This window comes from Lissotriton helveticus, chromosome 4_1 (genome assembly GCF_964261635.1).
Source record: "Lissotriton helveticus chromosome 4_1, aLisHel1.1, whole genome shotgun sequence".
In the NCBI taxonomy this organism is placed as follows: domain Eukaryota; kingdom Metazoa; phylum Chordata; class Amphibia; order Caudata; family Salamandridae; genus Lissotriton; species Lissotriton helveticus.
The window spans coordinates 1841207200-1841226750 of record NC_136063.1 but is presented as its reverse complement, the minus strand read 5'-3'; the positions used below and the strand labels follow the sequence as shown (position 1 = coordinate 1841226750).

At 43.5% G+C, this 19551-nt stretch overlaps 1 long non-coding RNA gene across 2 annotated transcripts in view; it reads right to left on the bottom strand.

Moving 5' to 3' along the window:
- LOC144827702 (uncharacterized) overlaps nucleotides 1–19551 on the bottom strand; it is a 397821-nt gene that overhangs the window by 323669 nt on the left and 54601 nt on the right. For both annotated transcript variants that reach the window (XR_013610316.1, XR_013610315.1), the window contains exon 3: nucleotides 5115–5236. This is a non-coding gene — a long non-coding RNA (uncharacterized LOC144827702). The remainder of the gene's footprint in view (nucleotides 1–5114; nucleotides 5237–19551) is intronic.

Genomic DNA, 19551 nt, shown 5'->3' with positions numbered 1-19551 from the left:
GATTCTGGGTAACAGAACCTGGTCGGAGGCAGTCGAGTCACACCATCATGAATTTCCCTGTGTGTCTAGTTTTCAAAAATGTATAGGTTTGCTAGGTTTCCCTAGGTGCCGGCAGAGCTAGGGTTAAAAAACTACAGGTAGGCACTTTGCCAAAAAAGGGCCAGTTTTGACTGCGAAATTGAGGTGCGACCACGTTGCGTTTTGCGCCGTTTCCTGTCGCAGGCACTAGGCAGACCCAGGTAAGTGAGGTACAATTTTTCTCATAAGACTTTGGGGAACGAGGGTGGGTGGAAATTTGTTGATCCACACAGATTCCAGAACTTTCCACCACAGAAATGTGAGGAAAATGCATTTTGTTTCCAATTTTTTAGGTTTGCCAGGGATTCTGGGTAACATAACCTGGTGGAAGGCAGTCGATTTACCCCATCCTGAATTCCCCTGGGTGTCTAGTTTTCAAAAATGTATAGGTTTCCCTAGGTGCCAGCAGGGCTAGGGTGCAAAAATTACAGCTAGGCACTTTGCCATAAAAAGGGTAAATTTTTAACTGCAAAATTGAGATGTGATTACGTTGCATTTTGCGCCGTTTCCTGTCACAGGCACAAGGCCGACCTACACAAGTGAGGTACCGTTTTTATCGGGATACTTAGGGTAATTCAGACTTGTAGATCAACTGTTATTACCTATTGAGTTTTCATGCATTTCTCCCTTCCCAATGAAACACATTGTGTAAAAAAAAAAATCGTTTGAAAAATGACCAATAATTCTCATGCTAGTATGAGTATTCCCAATTTTGAAAATGTGCAAATATATACTGTTTCTAAACTCTATCATTTGTACCCAATTCAGAAATACATAGGTGTTTTTCATATCGATTTTTCCATGTATACATTTTCCAAGAATAAGTGCTCTATACCCGGTAAATAATAAAATACCATTGCAAGTTGCTGCTCAGTTTTTGGCTCTGGGTTCATCGGGTTCTTTGTGAAACTACAGGTCCTATATATCCCCACAACCAGGAAGGTCGAACGGATGTAATGGTATATTGCTTTCAAAGAGCTGTCGAAATTACAAGAAGTTACAGGTGAAAACGTTGAGACAAAAGGCTGTTTATTTCAACTAATTTTCAATTATTCCAATATTTAACTATTAGTTTCTATAAAGAAACCTTCATGGATTTAGACAAATTACCCCTTTCTGAATTCAGAATTTTGTCTACTTTTCGAAAATGTATAGCTTTCCAGGATCCATTATAGGAGGTTGAAGGCTCTACAAATAGCAAAATTATGCTATGTCCCAGAAAAATGCCAAAACTGTGTGAAAAATGTTGGTTCTCTGATAAAAGACTGTCATTCCCTAAAAGCTGAGAAAATTGAGATTTCAGCCCCACAAACCCTTTTTTGATAACATTTGCAGGGAAAAACCCAGAGGCTTTCATTTGCAGCCCATTTTTCCCATTTTACTGAAAAAAACAACATTTTACTGTATTTTGCTTAATTTCTGGGACCCCTCCAAGGGAATCCACAAACCCTGAGCACCATTAGAATCCACATCATGTTGGAAGAAAAGGACGCAAATTTGGCGTGGATACCTTATGTGGTCAAAAAGTTACAGGGGCCTAAGCGCACTACTCCAAATCGCCAAAAAAAGGCTTAGCACAGGAGGGGGAAAGGCCTAGCAGCAAAGGGGTTAAGGTTGTGCTTACTGTGCTGAACTGCCCAGCCAGACTGACATTATTTGTGAGTTTTCTCATGCACTGCTGTCACTTGACACATTTGTGGCTCCAGTATGGTATGTGTTATGAGGAGGCATACCGGTCCCTATAGGTGTTTTTTATCCCTACACATTGTGAGTTACTCCTCTACGTGTTTGTGGACTGTACACTCCTCACCTGTCCACTACTGATGTACACACCACTTCAATCGCATGTCTTCCACCCCACTGCTTGACATTGTGTGAGCCTCCCCACCACTTCATAGTGTGACTTTATACTGTGAGAGGATGATCTGTGTAAAAGGCCAATGTACCACTCAGGATAGTTTCACAATTAGTTATATGTTATTTTCTTCTAATAGTTTGAGGTCCTGGTTGCTCATGTGCTCATGTTTGAGCAGTACCGTCCTCAAGTCATGTTGTTTGCATCTGGGTTTCCCTGAGTTGTGAATCTGTGGTTGATGGCTAAGCTGTGTGTGTGTTTGCTGAGGACCAGCTACCCTTCCTGAGTGTGATGTTATTTGTGTGCTGTGATTATTTGTGTTGTGGGAGTTCATGGTGGGGCACTCAGATATGTGTGCTACTGGTTTGGTTGGTGTGAACACACTGCTTGGTGTGCATGCAGTGCTGTCAGTGTATTTTGCTTTGTACTTGCCTGGTGTGCATCACCCTGATGTCCAGCTGAGTTTGCTCTGTGATTGATTGATATGTGCATTTGTTGTGTTTTTGTTGTGGATGGATTCAGTGTTTGGCCTGTGTTGGTTCTTTCTACTGACAGGTGTAATGTCTGTGTGATGTTCTATTTGAATGACATTTTGTGTGAGTAGTTTATGCATTGTGATGCATTCAGATGTATGTTGCATAGGTGGTGTGTATGCAGAAAGAGGGATCCTTTTTCATGAGCTTGTTTTGAGTGCACAATAGTGGTTTTTCCTCCTATTTTTGACCTGTCACTTGTCAGGATTGTACATGTGCATGCTTGTTGTACACTGTGACACCATGTTCACTTGATGACTGGTGTGGTGTCTATGTCTGTGTTAGCTGATTTGTCCCCTTCGTCCTAGAAAGTGTTCATGGTTGGCTTTTGATGATGCAATTCTTGTTTGTTTTGGGATGTGGTATGTGTGCATTGGTCCAGAGTGGCAATGTTGTATATTCCTGTTCTTTCTAGGGTCACATTGCCTTTCCACTGTTTGGCTGCACATGGATGGGCTTGTTGGACTTCTGTGGATGTTGTTTGTGAAATTTGTGTTTGGCTATTGTTTTTGGGTCAGCATTGGTTCAGACATCCCTGAGTGTGAGTCTGACACCTGTATGTGTGTTTCTCACAAGTGTTGAGTGTTGCTGGTCCATGATGGGTGGATGAGGGGTATGTGTGAAGGTCCTACTTGGGTTTGACAGTCAGGGAGTGTGACAATGAGCCATGTGTGTTGTGCTGGTGGCATACACGTCAAGTAAGTTGACACAGATGTTTGGCTGGTCACTGTATGACTTCTGACACTTCCTGTCACTCCTGTGCCTACGCTTAGCTTGCGTTGATGTATCCCTGAGTTGTTGCACAGATGTCACTGTGGTTTATTTTCATTAACTGTGCCACCCATGTCTGATTTGAGGGCCTAAGAGTAGTGTGATATGTTCCTCCTCTTGCATGTGATGTACACATGCTATGTGGCTTGCTCCATGGTTTTCCAGCACTGTGCACTTCCCTTTGGGCTAGCCCATTTATTGTCCTGCATTGCTGCTGACCTATGGTATGTGTATGTTGCACAGTGTCAGTGTGGGATCTTGCTGAGGGACTTCACAAGCAGTGTGAACAGTTCAGTGGTTGTTCATATGCAGTGCAAGTCCTCATTTCTTAATTAAACTCAGTTTGATTCACATGAGTGGAAGGTAGGTGTAAGGAGAAGGGTTGCCCAGCCCCTGACCTTCTGTGCAGGGTGTTCATCTTCACCCCCACCTTCCCAGTCAATCTACCTTGCCCTTTGATGTGTGGGGTCCAAGGTCGAGCCACACCTGGGGGATACATTGTGCAGGGGGGCACAGGAGGGGCACACAGCATGTGCCCAAATCGGTGTGAGAAGCATACTGTGGGTAGGGTGAAGTTGGAGCCCTGGGAAGCTGCCCAGAATGCCCATGCCTGGCGCTGGCCCTGCCTACTACATTGTGGGCAGCTTTTCCACGTCTTCACCGCCGGGGTGACTTGTCCAGGACATTGCAGTGATTTTGCGGTTGATGGGTGACCAGGATGCGGAGGTGTGACTTTCTAGCAGGCAGGACATGTATGAATACACTGGGGGATATGTTCCTGTCCCCACCAGAGTGTCTGATGTGGACAGGAACCATATTTCAGCACAGGAGTTGTGTGCAGTGGTTGTATGCAGAGTTGGGTTTTTACGTACCTGCGGTGTTGACTGCCGCGACGTCTTATTTGCTGATAGTGGATGAGGTAGAGCAGTGGAAGGGCTTGAAAAGCTGGATCCATACCGGTCAGGACCGCGTGGAGGTGACCGGGATTCTAGTTTCGCTCTCCGCAGTAGTTCTTCCGCCGTCTCTGGGTGGCTGGTTTCTCTGCTGCGTTGTCATGGGCTGGTTGAGGCATCATGATTTGTCCAGCGGTCGTAACGTCATTCCATACGGTGATGTTATTCTATTGGCTCTCTCCGCCACTGTTGCGGAAGGAAATTTCTGGCTGATCCCGAGACTCTGCCGTGGATGGAAAATGGGCTATTTTTGCTCATTGTAATATGGGGGACAGGAGGACTGCTGATGGAGTGCGGAAAAGGACATTTTCCCCCAGCACCGCAGATGTGCATACAACCGCCATCCTAATGGACCCCATAGAGAATGCCATCTGTGAATGAATTTTCTGTTATTTATTTCTTATACAATCAAAGATGGACATTTTTGTAAATAGATTTTCTTTAAAGTTAAGAAAATGGAAATGACAATGCACATGCATTCGCAGTGGCCATCTAGAAGAAAAACACATTGGCAAACTCAGTAGGTTTCATGGTCCATACCTACTTACTTTGCCAAAGCTTGTTTTCTGTTTGCAGTCTTATAACTTTTGGGAAATTTACAAAAATTTAAGATGGGAGGGGTTCTTGACATTAATAAATAACAGCCAGAGGAACTCTAAATTCACACAAAAAAAGGTAAGCTTAATTCCTATTTGAAAATATATTTTGAGATTGTGAATAGTGTGCTATTTTGCTTCTGCCCACCTACACTGGAGGCTATGTGGATAATATCCCCATCTTCATTAAGTAAGCTGCATCCTAGCTTTCATCTTACACACACACACATTGTGATGTATAAAGTAAATGTGATGACATTCAGTTTCAAGCATTGCATCTCATTTGTAAGATCATATTTGTGAGTACACGACCAGGCTCGCTACTTACCTTTCACGTGCAGGCAGAGGCTATGGATCGCACTTCACATATGAGCGTCTCTACAGAGGAAGCTTTGTCCTCATTCATCTTCTGAAGTGGGCTGGTCCTACATTGTCTTCTACGTTATCGATCTACAAATGAAATGTACCTATTTATAGCACTGGTTTATCTTTGATATAGATGTACATAGCATGCCTGTAAATTATGAGCTAATAGGAACAAATAGGACATTTAGAAAGTACTTTGAGCATTAAATAGAGGGATATAATATATTTTTCTACACACTGCATGGAATTCTGGGAGTGTAGTGAGGCACAGTTAAGTATTTCGAATGCAGAAATGTCTAAATTGCTGAGCTTGACATATAAACTCTTAGCTTGCTGAACACTTTGCTTTTCCACATTATTAGGACTGATCCTCCCGGGGGTTCACAAAGGTCGTCTGTATATTTGGCTCAGATCTTTGACTCATTTCAAGAGCAGTGCTATCAGGTAATGAGTCCTGCAGAGTTTGAAAATGCAAGTCTTGCTAAAAGTTTCCGCCTAAGCAACGCACAGGCTATTCACAGGCGGGACAATAGCATCTGAAGAAAACTCATGTTTATTTGCACCGGATCATAAACCTATAGCAGAACTTACCGCGAGCATCATAGTACCCCAGCATTCCGTCCCCTAAAGGGCAAGCACTTCATTGATAGATCGCACGAAAGGCTGCTACATAGATGATTCTGTGTTTCTTAGCACCTCTTTTACCTTGCTAAACCAGCAGAAAAATAAAGGCAGAAAAAGACCACGCATGCTTTGTCATGAAAAAAGAAACAGGGGCACCTTTTAGGTCTTGCCAAATGCTCCTTGGAGACTGCCAAAGGCCTTTAGCATGAGTAATGAGCGCGTTGGCATGTGAGGAGATGAGACGATTGTGGCAGAAAACAGGTGACATGTGCCAGCTCAGCGTGGCGCGCTAACGCGATTGTCTGACTTGCAGCCGAGTAAGCATAATTCTCACACGAAAGAGTAGCTGCACCTTCTATTTTTGTCAAGTTCACAAGTTCGGAGTAGGGTCTAAAGTTCTGCTACAGCCGTCTTCCCATCTGCTGAAATGTTAGTATATTTTTACAGAGGGGTAGGCATTGCAATATAATGTTCTTGGTTTGTGTTTTTACCTGTACAGCACTAAAACAAACCCTCACTGAGGAACATTGCAATCAACCTGAAAATCGTGGAATGTTGCATCTAATAAAGTCCTTACAAAAACGGCATGATGATAATGGAAATCTTGAAAAGATATTTTTTTTTAATGAAATGATTGCCTGGGTGCTTCAAAATGGATGGAAAGGTAAAAAATAAATTTCAAATGTTGTCTTGCATGGGGATGAAGATAGATCCCCGGCAAAAATGAGACAAGAAGTTTCACACAGGTCCCTTCCGGTTAAACGAGAGACACCAGTGTTACAGCTTGGTTGGGACAACGCTGTTTGGATTTGCACCCTGCACCTAGCCTTCAATGGGCATAGGAACACGACTAGTTTGGGACTCCAGTATGCCTTCTGCACTCCCTATTTTAAACAAGGGTGTATGTACTTATGTTTTGGCATTTCTAAAGTGAGAACCTCGCTGAATAGCAATGGAGCACCGTACAGGGGCTCAAAACCAGTGGACAAAAATAGAGGTGAGGGGACTGAGGTGGTGAGATAGAGCTCGTGGAAAGGGAGAAATCAGCTTATCTGACATAGCACTCCTTGAAGAGGTGAGATTTCAGTTTCTTCCTGAATTGTTACAGAGTTGTTGCTGTTCTGATATTGCAGCTGGGTGTTGTTCCAGTTCCTTGGGTTGTAGGCTGTGAAGGCTTATTTTCCTTCCTGCAGTGTTTAGTTGCTAATCTGAAGATATCAGAGCTCCTCGTCTGGTGTTGCCCTCCAGATATTATTATTTACTTTACTGGGTAGGCATAGGGTCTTGGTGCAAGTGATGAAGCTGATCTTAGAGATGATCTGAGCTTAGAGGGGAGCCAGTGCAGATCTCTTCGTGAGAGGGTAAGGCGGTGGGATTTCTTCAGTTCCTTGTCGAACTGTGCAGCTGTATGAAAGATGCCTTTCAGGGGAGCAAGGGTGGCTTCTGGAAAGCTGTTGGGCAGGTGTTGCATTCATATAGGTAATGGAGGGCTATGGCTTGAACTGTTGATCTGAAGTCTTCTCATGGGAGGCCTTAAGCACTGTAGATTTGGTTTATAAAAAATAGAAAAAGTCAAACGATATTTGTGAGGAACTCCATTATGTGAATAACACAATTTGCTAAATGGAATGGAAAAACAGAGTTCGAGGTACAGAAGATGATAAAAAAAACTTTAAAAAAGACACTAAAAATTCAAACAATTTCTTAAAACAGATGTAATTTGAAGGTTTTGTACTTAAAAACGGAAATAATGTAAACAAGCATTAGAAAGCAAATTGGTCAAATACTTTTTGGACGATGCTATTGCTTTGCCTGTTCCGAATCCTCTTAAAATTGCACTTGTAACGCCAATAGTGGGAACTAACCACTTTCAAAGTGTATTTCCTTCATGTGGCATCCATTTTGAAAGAATAACGTTATTTTTGGTACATTCAAGATGGTTTCGACATTTCATGATACAAAGTGGCTTGACACATTTGGTGTCCATGTTGAAAGCATCAAAATAGCATTTTTGTTCTTTCAGGATGGATGTTATGTTATATCACACCATGGTGTTTCTCACTGTGTGGCAGCAAAAACACTTCCAAGATGGCTCTACTGGCACAATTGTAATAGCTTACAGCAATGTCATTTTAATAGCAACAGGAACCATTGAGAGTGATAGGGGTGGTGGGAAAGAAACAGTGGGGGAGGGGCGACAAGGAAAGGAGTGAAGCTAGAGAAGAGAGGTGATTTAAAGATCATGTTCTGGGTGCAGAGAAAGTGAGAGGAAGGTAGAGGGCATGCACCCCCTGGAGTGCTAAATGGGAAATGGAAAAAGAAAATTATTCCATTGATGGAGCAAGGTTTTGCACGTAAAGAGACTTGCTTGGAATCAACCCTCTCGAAATAATGAATAATGTATTAATAAACATGTTTTGTTTACTAATAATTGGCACAACATTTCTAGTACCTAGGGGAGCTGGCCAATGTGCTTTTACTAACAGTAACTCAAATGCATTAAAATGGCCGCCGCAACGCGGGAACTCTTTTGCGCATGCGTCTCTGCCACACTCACGTGGTGTGACGTATCTGTCGCTCGGTGGGAAATCTCTGCAGCTGCGCACTAGTGTTAAAATGGTTGCTTCATGTTTCATATACTAAAGCACCTGCTGCTGCTTTAACTAAACCGTGTTTGTTCTGATTAACTATTAACGCTGTAGTTAAAACAAAGTAATGGGACTAGAGTAGAGATAAGTGGTTAACAGTGCATTCATTTGTTCTTTGTTCTAAAACTGTTTCTCTTTAACTTTGCTACTAGCTTGTATTTGGGCCTGATGTGTCATTGCAGAACTCCATATTGAAACCCTCATTCCGCATGTGCTGAATTCTCCAGGGTCCACAAGCCATGGCATTGAAACCCTGCCAACGACAGTCTTGCCCGCGATGAGCCTGGTAAGTTCACTTATGAACTCTCCAGAGGAAGAAGAAAATTATAAATATTATAAAATTGCATATTTTTGCTACAATAATGTTGGGTGGAATAAAAGTGCATGGGAAAAATAAAATTAAGGGCGGGAGAGAAAATTTGTATTAATGAATGAAATGATCTCATACTGGTATGGTGTGATGACCTCTCCTCACTTTTTGACCAATCAAATTGAGGGAACACACAAATTCGCAACATTGGGGAGAGGTACATTGCCCTGGAAAACGGTATAACTAAGGTAGGCTTAGCTAGTTAGATTGTCCGACTTGTCCGAATAGCTGACCTGTCACCGACCCAACGCACTCAAAAGGCAATCAAGAGCAGAGGTGCTGGCGGAGCACTCTGTCAGAAGAATCGATAACCCAATCAGGGTTCGGAGGGAGAAGAATCGATATCCCAATCGGGGTCCGATTGTTAGCCGCAGAGAGAGGTGTGACGCTGGCGTTGCACTTTAGCTGAGGGTACCTGTCCTGACCTGCATCTATCCTGTCCTGAACCATATTGGTCTGCATCTGCCTTGGTTCTGGTCTTCACCTGTCTATCCTGTTGGCACCTGAACTATCGGGAGTCCTGTCCTTTATCTCAGCCCGTGGCCAGGGTTGGTCTTCACACCATTCTAGGTAAAAATAAATCTGTGTGGGTATGTCATGGTATTGTTTCCCTTTCTCACCTTCCCTTTGTTTCATTGCCTAAAAGAAGTTTCGTAATATTTCAACATATCATTGTTTTAATCATTATTTTTCTAATTGAAAAGGCATTAATTACTTCTGTGTGGACATTGACATTTACGAATTTACATAGATAAAGTTTTGAAACTTTCCTGTGTCTGTGGTTATTTTATGAAAGTAATTGAAATGTTATTTTTCTACCTATTATTCTAACGCCCCTGATCCCTTAGGACTTAAATACAGGTGACAATGATTGGTAAGTCAATGGGTATAGGTCCTAAGTAAAATAAAAATACTGATAGGCAAATTGATTAGAAAGCCGGATTTACCTGTTCAAAGTGTGTATGTTTATGGGCCCAGGTGAGTATGGTAATTGAGCAGGTAACTCGGTGCACCATCACCATGACTTCAGCAGTGGGAGGACACATCCCGGCTAGTTTGAAGCGACTGTAAAAACTAAATGCTACAAGGGGCAGGAGAAACACAAGAATACAGAGGAAAGCCATCCAACCAAGAGAATGTACCTGATATAAGAAAGCCATCCAATCATGAAATGGTGGCTTACCCAAAATCCACTCTTAGTGGTAAAGCAAGGTAGGATCCTGAGGGGTAATAACACAAAAAGGGAAAGGCAAATAGTGTAGTAGGTGAGGTGGGGAAGTATGAACATGAAAGGCATTTACTAGGTTAGATGTGGATTTCTTAGATAATAGAAATTAACTTAGTAGTCCTGTTTCAAAAAGGTATTTGATGACCTCTGCTTTCTGATAATGCTGGAACGCACAGTTCACAATAGGTCCCTACATATATGGAGTGCCCCAACATGTGAGTTTCAAGGTGGCCGAAAAATCTTAATCCAGCAAAAGACATTGTGTTACAGTTTAAAAATGTGATTGACAGTGTTGACTTCGAGTTTAAATGGCAGAAGTCTGCAAAAGTGTTCAGCCTTTAAATCCCACTCTGCATATTTTTTAAACACTATCGTACACAACTGTGGGATGTATTTACTTGAAACAAAATAAGCATGCTTTTTTACTAACGGTCTTCTTTCATGCTACATTTTGTGTAAATCCGTTCAACCATTCAGGCTGCAGATGAGAGCAAAATATTCTATCCATACTAATAATATAAAGAGAGAGCCCAAACCTTTGAGGCAGGTAATCTCAGTAACCAGAGCACCAATCACAAAACCCAATACAGCGTTGGAAAGGGCAGTTGCAGCAGAAGGACATAGGCTATGCAGACGGCCACCATATACTTTTTTTTTTGCAGAGTTTTATATAGCGTGAACTTGAACCGAACTGAATCAGGTATCAGAGCGCTTTACATAGCACCAGTTATGTTACATGAGGACACACATTCATTTTTGTTAGGCACGGGGAGATTAAGTGATTTGTCCAGAATCACAGGATGTTTGGCGTCGTTACCAAGACTCGAAACCAGATCCCCAGGTCCGAGGTCGAGCGCCTTAGCCGTTAGGCCAACTCCTCTATACATTTAAAAGGTAAAAGCACCGTGCCAGCAAAGTAGTCCCTTGTGGGCGTGTCTGTGGTGTGCTGTGGGTGTGGGCTGGGGGCGTGACTAACGCTGGGGCGTGTGTCCGCCCTTCATGCCATTTGAGTCGTACATACAAGTGCCAATTACGTTGCTGCGCAGCATCAAGGGGCACGCTGGAGGCGTGAGAAATGCTGGGGGCGTGTGTCCGGCCTTCATGCCATGTGAACGCAATTGCGCCGCATCAAGTAGCACGCTGGGGGCGTGAGAAACGCTGGTGGCGAGTGCCACGTTCCGCCCTTCATGCCATGTGGGTCGTACATTAATCAGAAGATCGTCTGCTGTGGCCATGTGCTGGGGGCGTGACAAACGCGTTCACCTGGAGGCCTGGTAAGTAACGTTTCTGCAGCCTCTCCTGCGCGCTGTTACTGAACTCTCTCATTCAACGAAATTACACGCGCCTGCTACCATCAACCAGGGGTCTAGCCGGGTTCAGGCGGTGGATCAGTACACTAATTACACGCGCCTGATAACATCAACCAGGGCTGCAGCTGGTTCTCAAGCGGGGGAACACGTGCCTGCTAACATCAAACAGGCCTGCATCTGGGCCTCAAGCGGGGGAACACGTAAATGAGCGTGTCTGCCGGGACAATTACTGCAGCCTCTCCTACTCACTGTCACTCAACTCTCTCAATAAACGGATTTACCCGTGGCTGATAACTGTCTCATTCAACGACATTACACGTGCCTGCTAACATCAACCAGGGCTGTAGCCGGGCTCAGGCGGCGGATCTCTACACCAATTACACGCGCCTGCTAACATCAACCAGGGCTGCAGCTGGGCCTTCTCCGTCCCTATTCTAATGAAACAAAAAATGTTGTCTACCGCGAGATTTTAAAATAAATTGCCCATGCCAAATACACACATTACACACATTCTATTTCATACCCGGACAATGTCAGGACGGGCTGCTAGTGAGAGCTAAAGTGGGAAATCACTCATTTTTTCACCCAATAACTTTTTTTATGTTAATTCGCGAAACGTGGCAGGTCGAAACTTAGCTGAATTAGTGCACAGACTGTCTAGTTTTCTGCAAATTCTTCATTTTTTGGGAAATCCGTTTTTATTGATTTTCACATTGTGGCAAGCTATACGTTAGCCTCACATTTACATCCAACTGGTGCTTATTAGAGTTGCTTTGTACATAAATCAACTGGTCAATTCTACAACATTATAAACATGAAGTACGACATATTATCCGTTTCCGCAATACAATACGTATTTTTGTTTTTTATCGTCTATGTACATTTACATGTTTTTGACTGTTATGCAGCCCCCCCTTTTTTATTTTTTATTTCTTTTAACTTTTAAAGCTGCTCGATTCCTCTGAGGTGAGTGTAACTTGTGCTTTACTTCCATATTCTGTCTATGATTATGCATGCAAACTGGGTAAACCATTGTGGGAGGTGGGGGTCATAGTGTAACGGTAACAAATATTACGTCCTGGAGTTTGTTCTAGGTTGTGAAGTTATCGCTTCGGCACCCCGATTCTATGTTTTATTAAGAAATGTGTGCGGTCAATTACTTTTTCATGGTGTTAGTTGGATTGTGAGGGGTGCTCTACATCTTACTCTCTTGTCTTATTCTAGTGATATATCTCTACTTATTATGTAGGTGCCTTTGTTAGGGGTGAGGTGGGTTTATCGTTATTTTGGACATGGGACAGAGCTGATAGGATCTCGTCGCAGCTGCTAGCAATGGGGATCTTGCGAAAACCTAGCGTGTCTTCCCTATGAAGTGCTACACTCTCTGCTTTTGCCCAGGCGAGCATGGAGCGTCTCCATATTATAATGTGTGGGGGATGCGGGGCTTTCCACTTTCTGGTGATCAGCCTCTCTGCTACCACCATCCCCAGGTCAAGCAATCTGGAAGTAACCTTGTTGTTGCAGTTCCTGTGATATTGTATTGTATTGTATTGTAATTGCATTTATATAGCGCTTGCTACCCCATACGAGGCGTTGAAGTGCTTTTTCGGCAGCTAGCACGCTACTCCGGGACCCATAGAGGATTACTGTTGAATTAGTATAGTGAAACATGCAAGTACATTTTGAGTGGTGGATAGGTTAGTCAGTTATTTTGCATTTGGAATGATAGCAGAAGGAGAGACGGACAAAAAAAAAAGAGTTTGTATTTATATTGCGCTTGTTACCCCTGATGGGGTGTTGAAACATGCTATTCAGGAAGCCCATAAAGGATTTGTGGTGAATTAATATGGTAAAATATGAAAGTAATGTCAGTGGTGGATATTAGTCAGTTATTTGGAGTGAGAAGGATAGTGGGGGGATAAAAAGGGAAGAACGATTTGCATTCATATAGCACTTGTTACCCCTGATGAATGTTGAAGCGCTTTTCTGGCGAGTAGCACGCCACTCCGGAACTCATAAAGGATTAGTGTTGAAAATTAGTATAGTAAAATATGAAGTAATTTGAGTAGTGGATATGTTATTCAGTTATTTGGGTAGAGAAGGGTAGGTGGCAGGATAGTGAAGGGAAAGAGGTTTGTATTTATATAGCGCTTGCTACCTCTGATGGGGTTTTGAAGCGCAAGTAGCACGCTACTCTGGAACCCATCCGGATTAGTGTTGAATTAGTATGGTGAAACATGAAAGTAATTTTATTGGTGGATATGTTAGTCAGTTATTTGGATTAAGAAGGGTTGGGGAGGGGTAGGAAAGAGGGAAGAGTTTAGAAAGGTTTGTTTTGGAGGATCAGTAAAGTAAAAGAGGTGTAAGATGATGCAAGGAGGGGTAGAGTAGGAGAGAGTCTAGAAAGGGTTATTTTGGGGATCGTAGTAGTGGTATGAGGTTTGGGGTTAAATGAGAGAGTGGATGTAGAGGATATATTGAGCGAAGTATAGGCTGAGAAATAAGGAAGTGCATTGGAAATGCTAAATTAGAAGAATGTGATAAATATATAGATCCATAAGTACATTGAAAGTATATAGATGCATAAAGGACGTATGGATATTGGGCAGCATTCCTGGCCCTGGTCCTGGTCAGTCTCGAACAGGCTCAAACAGGCAACTGCCCTTGTCCTCTCTGCCCTTAACAGAGATAATATAGCTGCAATATGTATGTATGCCATTCTGGGACGAGGTCTCTGCTTGTGCAGTACGCTAGGTCTTCTGCTGCTGCTTTCCAGTATTTTGTTTGAGTGGGGCATTCCCAGAGCATGTGTAGTAAGTCCACATCTATGAGTGAGCATAAAGGTCATTTTGCACTGTGGCATTTGAAATACTTGTTAATCTTTGCTAGTGTGAGGTATGCTCTGTGTATGATGAAAAATTGAATCTGGCGTAGACGTGTGTTTTTGGGAAGGTATTTGGGGCTCTGCAATATCGAAGACCATTCGGAATTTGAAAGCTGCTGTCCTTTCTCGGTCTCCCAGTGTTGCCTAAGTGACGACAGGTCAGTGGCTGTTTGATGTCTAAGCGAGGTCACAAACCATTTGGTTAAATGTCCTCCTTGACCCATGACGTGCATATATTGCACAGTAAGGTGTGTGCCTGGCTCTGTGGATATATCACCCCATTTGGCAGTGAGTGCTGCCATGAGAGAGCGATGCAATAGGAATTGTCCAGAGGGCAGTTCTTCTTCTTCCACAAGTGAGGTGTACGGTAGTAATACCCCGTCGCAGTATACGTCTCCTATGTCTTGGATTCCTGCGTCTAGTCATTGCTGTAATTCTGCCGCCGAGGTATCTATAGTACCTCTGGGAGTTCCTTCGAGTGGGAAGGCATGGGTTTATGGAGTGAATGCGTGGGTTATGTATAGCGCTATGTGGAAACATTTATACACCACGCACAGCCATAGTGAGTCTGGGGGTTTAGTTTTAGCACAGGGATGGAAGATCTTCATCAGGTCTGGGATTTGCATGGGTGGGAGTGTGGTGGCTGTATCTTCTCTGTATCTGTCCGCCAACCACCTGGCCACCCACTGCAGTTGTTGAAAGTGTGACTCCAACATAAAAATTCAGTTGCTATTGCATCTCTTTATTGTAAATATGGCAACATTATTATTTACCCTTTATCAAAGAACAATTTGCATCACATTTTGCCATATTCAAGGGTAACATTAAAAGGCACTGTTTGCAAGATAAGTAAGCCATCCCCACACTTTTCATAGGATTCCAGTTACCAACTGCAATTGTTTCAATACAGGCATACAATATACATCTAGCTGTTCATATCAAGTAATCTTTTCCCCTGGTAAATGTTGTCATTATCTTTTCACAAGTGACAATAGATTCTGTCTTCCCTGTTTTTAGTGATTGAGTAATATGAAGGACAGTTCATCGGCTGCTCGTTTGATAAAATCCATTCTTCAAGTATGTATTGGCTGGCATGTGAAGAGAATACATTGCAAATTTGCGTTTGACCTGCAACTTTGGCCGCTAAATCAGACATTCTGACTTACTGTTTCTACTGTACCTGCTGATTAAAAACGTCTGGCAAAAGACGCCTGGCAAACAGGTCTCTGGGGTGACCACGGGGGGCATGTAGTCACCTCCTTGTTTGCTTCCACCATAGCTTCCAGCATGTAGTCAGTGCAGGGCATTCCCACACCACAAACAACAAGCATTTATAAATGCCTATGTGATGAAAAATAATATTTTTGTTGTTGTAAGCTTTAGCTTGGTGAGCAGTTGTGCAAGATACATTCCTGAAACTCCGTAGAAAGGTAAAGGCTTGTCTACTGAGAAAGGCAATCTATTGTGCAGTAACTGGTGGTAAAATAAAGCGGGGCGATTAGGTAAAGAGCTGAGGATTTAACTAAAATCAAATGCAGCCCACAACGTTCTCTAAATAAAAATGTGAGAAACAAGTTTTATTAAGGTTGTGATTTAGGGGGTGGAAAGGGACAACGTACAAACTACAAGAAGATGAGTTAAAAGGTGTCAGAGAAAAAATATTCATACAGCTCACAAGCACGCTTGAAATGCGTGCTGAGACAAAACAAAAAATGCAGACGAAAAGCATGCAAATTATATGCAGTCCTAATAAAATAGCTACAAAGCCCGGAAGTTACTAATACAGAGAGAAGGCGTACAAACATAGGGAGATTATGTGAAGTGCAGACAACAAGTAAACAATGATATGAAGCTATAATATAACAAGCATGCTATATGTTTGTCTGGATGTTGAGAGCATTTTTTGCTGCAACCTTTCAATCCTTGCAGGAGTAGCATAGGAAAATTCATCAGTTTTGATACAAGTCCCAGCTGTACATGTTAAAAGAGGTTTACAGCACAAAATGGTATTCATTGTCTATAGTGTGTGTGCCAGCCACGGCCGGTAGTAGGTGTAACTGCAGGGCGGTGACGTGGGGAGGGGAAGGGGCAGGGTGGGGGGTAGTAATGTATGGATTACGAACTTTAACAGGTAAGTAAACATATAAATAAATAAAACAAATTTCTTTGTGCGCACTATATCGCATTTGGTGATGCAGTGCACACAACGAAATTAGTTTTATTTATATGTTTACTTACCTGTTAAAGTTCGTAATCCATACATTACTACCCCCCACCCTGCCCCTTCCCCTCCCCACGTCACCGCCCTGCAGTTACACCTACTACCGGCCGTGGCTGGTGTGGGCGTGTGTGTGTGTGTGTGTGTGTATGTGTGTGTATGTATGTGTGTGTGAGACGGAGTGCAAGGGAGATGAACGGAGTGCATGTTCGAGGAGTATGTGTAGCTTTCAGTTCAATCCCCGGAGTGCTGCTGTCAATGTCTGCTCCATACAGTAAATTCTTCTGTGCTGCTATTAGTATGTGTAGCTTTCAGTTCAATCCGGGGAGTGCTGCTGTCAATGTCTGCTCCATACAGTAAATTCTTCTGTGCTGCTATTAGTATGTGTAGCTTTCAGTTCAATCCCGGGAGTGCTGCTGTCAATGTCTGCTCCATACAGTAAATTCTTCTGTGCTGCTATTAGTATGTGTAGCTTTCAGTTCAATCACTTGTGCATCTGCCTTTGTGCCCAAGGGTACTGCTGTAAGTAGCTGCTGCATACGGAGCATCCTTCTGTGCTGCTGCTTTTGTGCTCATGTCCTTGTGTCCTTGGCAGCGCATGCACATACTCAGCTCAGGAAATATGATGGTGCATACAACTTCACAATGAAATCAGGAATGTCTTTGGAAGTAGGAAGGTTTAGTGGGTAAAAAACAGATACAGCCTACTTAAGGAACCTTTGAATATCTGTTGTGCAGATTCAACCTTCCATTCTACTGAAGTCAAAGCAGTAGGAATCATTCATCTGGGTACTAGTGAGTCAGAAGGTTCAAACTGATCTTCACTGTGGATGTCACACCTGTCATACCTTGTTACACACAGCCCTGAAAACCAGTCATCTTGGGGCATAGGTAGATAATTTCCATTTTGCGATTCTCAAATAGCAATTTTTAAGGAATCGCTATTTGAGAATTGCAAAATGGAATGTAGGTAATAAATCGCAATTTTTTAGCGAATCTCTAAAATTCCTTAATTGCAATTCGCAAATTGCGAATCTCAATTAGGGAATGAGTGTCCCATTCATTCCTATGGGCCATGAGGCCCATAGGAATGAATGGGGATACATTCTCAAATTGCGATTTTCTATGACAAAATCGCAATTTGAGAATCGCAATTCCAAGGCTGGTTGCACCCCTGGAATGTGCATGTAAGTACATTGTAATGACCTGACAGATGGGCGACTGGGCGACTGGACAGGAGGGGACACTAGGACCCTGTGGGTCATGAGGGAGGTGACCAGGTCACCGTACACCACATCCTGTTAGGGGACAGGAAGGGGAAGGACACACAAGGAGGACTGAGCACGGGGACGGATGTGCTGAGGCTTGCTGCTGCAAACATAATAAAGAATATTACATACCCTCACCTGAGTCCCGTGTGTGGTGTATCGGCAGTCCAGCTACAAGGACACGACAACTGGCGACGAAGGGGAAACGATTTGACGCGCAGATCGACGTGGAGATCGACGCGTGGATCGACCTTGCCATCAGGAGTAACCAGGTGCCCACCCTGGATAAGCTGGTAAGAGGAGAAACGAGGAAAGGAGCGAGATCGGAGCCCACCCGACCACCTCTGAAGCAAGGAAAGAAACTACGCGGTAAGCGCGAAGTTTCGAAATCAGACGCGCGAGCTCTCGCGAGAGGCTGAGAGTCTCGGCAGCCATTTTAGATCCAGGCGGCTGGACCAATAGGAGGCGAGAGCGTGGTGGGCGGCCATTTTAGAGTCAGGCGAGAGCGAGATTTCGAGCGCGAAATCTCGCGAGAAGAGCGGCGGCCATTTTAAAGAGGACATTAAAAGAAAGGGACATTGGAAACAAAAGAGCAGCCATAACAGAGTCAGGCAAAAGAAGAAAAAGAAGGAAAGGTGTTTAAAGAGTGGAATAAAAGCAAGAGAAGCTAAAGAAAGGTTCAGAGAAAGGAGAGAAAAGCAAAAAAGTGCCGACCCAAACAGCAATGGAGCAATAAAAGCACAGGCAAATGCAATAAAAGAAAAATAAAGGAAAAAGGAGAAACAACAAAGTGAAAAGGTCAAAAGAAACAGGAAACGCAGGAAAGAACAGAAGAGTGCCAGGAAGAGCACCTAGAATAGAAGAGTGCCAGGAAGAGCACAGAAACCAGAAGAGTGCCGGAAGAGCACGGAGAATAGAAGAGTGCCAGGAGGAGCACCGGAAAGAACAAAAGAGTGCCAGGAAGAGCACAGAGAATAGAAGAGTGCCGGAAGAGCACGGAGAATAGAAGAGTGCCAGAAGGAGCACTGGAAACAACAAAAGAGTGCCAGGAAGAGCACAGAAAAGAAGAGACAGCACAGGAAATAGACAAAGAGTGCCAGGAAGAGCACAGAAAACAGAAGAGTGCCAGAAAGAGCACGGGAAACAACGAAAAAGTACCAGGAAGAGCACAAGTAGGAATTAGAGAACCAACGCCACTAGAGAATATCCCGTCGTTAGCAAGAGCGGAGGCAAGAGCGACAGCACACGCCAAGGAGATGGAGAGAGGAAAAGACAAACGACTGGAGCAAGATCGCAAAGGCAGCTGGAAAAAAGACAGGAATGAACAGGCCACGAGGAAACACCATGAAGGAACATGCTACAGAGGTGGACTTAAATTTCCACATCGAGGCCCATGCCTAACATTGGGCCAGATGTGCAAGAAATGGAATGGGAGAAATGACTATGCCAGCGCACGCCAAGGAGTGCAGTCCAGGAACGACAGAGGAAGACTATGGAGACCGCAAGTGTCAACAAGTAGACATGTTGAAACAGGAAAAAGGAGCTCATCACTAGAATCAGGTGAAGAAGAAGAAGAAGAGGAAGAAGAAGAAGAAAGGACTGAACGACTATATCTTATGACGGATGTTACCACAGAGTCAACGGATGAAGATGAAAAAGGAAAAAGAAGGTGCGTGACGATAGGAGTAGGATCACACAAAACAAAGATTGTCTTGGACAGCGGTGCAACATGTAACATCATGTGTGTATCGGAATGCGAAAAGATGAAGAGAAAGCAGACGTCGAGACTGTCCCGAGTTGAGGTTTTCATTCGGGGGTCACGGAAACAAGTGACAAACATGGGGAAATC